This window comes from Aquarana catesbeiana, linkage group LG07 (assembly GCF_042186555.1).
Source record: "Aquarana catesbeiana isolate 2022-GZ linkage group LG07, ASM4218655v1, whole genome shotgun sequence".
NCBI lineage: Eukaryota > Metazoa > Chordata > Amphibia > Anura > Ranidae > Aquarana > Aquarana catesbeiana.
In genome coordinates, this window is record NC_133330.1 from 83063307 (window position 1) to 83065224 (window position 1918).

At 44.2% G+C, this 1918-nt stretch overlaps 1 pseudogene; it reads left to right on the forward strand.

The window, feature by feature from the left end:
• The first annotated feature begins 220 nt into the window (after positions 1–220).
• Positions 221–1616, forward strand: LOC141102435 (signal transducing adapter molecule 2 pseudogene; annotated as a pseudogene).
• The last annotated feature ends 302 nt before the right edge of the window (positions 1617–1918 follow it).

Sequence of the window (1918 nt, forward strand, 5' to 3'; positions counted from 1 at the left end):
GGATTTTCCCTGGATCAACTTTACCTATAAATGTTAGTACCCAGTTATATTCTGTACATTTAGGAAAGTATCCAGGCCTTTCTTAAAGCAATCTAATAGTTATAATGATTTAAAGCTATAATGAAAAGAGTGAATCACAAAGTCCCTCACAGAGCTTTTAATCTAGAAATATGTTCCAGAGACTTCACAAGTGAAGTGCAAGGAGTTATAAATAAGGCACATGGAATGGGCAGAAGAATTCCAGAAAGATCCCCAGTTCAGCCTGATAGCAGCCACCATTAAATCTCTGAAGGAAGAAGGAGTGACTTTCCCAATGTCTGGCTCTCAGAGCACGTCAAATACACCTAAAAACGTGACATCAACCAGCAAAAATAAAGATGATGATATTGCGAAGGCAATTGAATTATCTTTACAAGAAGCAGCAGCCAGCAGATACCAAATCTTTATACCCATCGGTGGAGGTGCCGCATGACAGTCAGCGCATGCCTAGAAAAGTGCGGGCTCTTTATGATTTTGAAGCCGTGGAGGACAATGATCTGACATTTAAAAGCGGAGAAGTCATTTTTGTCCTGGATGATAGTGACGCAAACTGGTGGAAGGGAGAGAACCACAGAGGTGTAGGCTTGTTCCCATTTAATTTTGTTTCCTCCACTCTAAATGCTGAGCCTGAACCAGTTGCTGAAAATCCCGCTACTTACGATGAACCTCCAGAAACTGTGACAAAGTCAGAACCTGAACCAGTGTACATAGATGAAAATAAAATGGACCAGACATTACACACACTTCAGAGCATCAATTAAACTGACCCCAAGCCAGATTCGGTCACTCTTGTCGATTTGGAAGATGTCTGCCAACAAATGGGTCCAATGATCGACGAGAAATTAGAAGAAATTGATAGGAAGCACTCAGAACTGTCTGAACTTAGTGTGAAGGTCCTGGAGGCACTGGAACTGTACAACAAGCTAGCGAACAAAGCTCCATTGTACAATATATACAGCAAGCCCCCTCCACAGACGCATTATAACCCACCATCATTGGGGGTTTCTCTGCAGGGTTATGCCGGTCAAGCTCCGAGAGCTACTTATATGGTACATGGTATACCCCAGGTACACCCTGCTTATAGCATGAACCCTGACCAGATTGGACCCCTTAGATCTCTTCCACCAAATATGAACTCCACTGTCACCACTCAAGCAGCTCAAGCCCCTTACTTGAGCATTGGTCATGAAGCAATCTCAAACCCGTCATACCTAAACCAGACCACAGGTCCCAGAGCAGCAAATTACAGCCAGCCAATGGGAATGTCGGCAGATATGGCAGCATATCAAAACACTACATCTGCTTTGCCTCCGGCATCTGCCTACTCAGCAGCTGCCCCTTTACACTCAATCCCCCAACAGCCCCCAAATTACTACCAGCAGCCTCTACTCTGAGACTCTGATACCCTCATAGACCTCTCTAAGGCTATCCTTATGTCAGTCACAAGCCTCTTTAGTCATAACCCCATAATAACGGTAGCAGACATAATAGAAAAGGGGTATTCTCACGTAAAATGGACCATTAACAGGTGCAAGATTCCAACAATACAAGGCCGCTGTTTCCCCTTCAGGGACGCACATACCACTTGTTTTTATTTGCAGTTACAGGAGCTTCCTGCGACCACTTCATCTTATGACAATAGAAAGAGCTCCAATGACTAAGAGAAAAGACTAATGCCCCCGTACACGATCGGATTTTCCAACAACAAATGTTGGATGTGAGCTTGTTGGCGGAAAGTCCGACCGTGTGTATGCTCCATCGAACATTTGTTGTCGGACTTTCCGCCAACATATGTTGGCTAGCAGGTTCTCAAATTTTCCGCCAACAAATGTTTGTTGTCAGACTTTCCGATCATGTGTACACAAGTCCGTCGGACAAA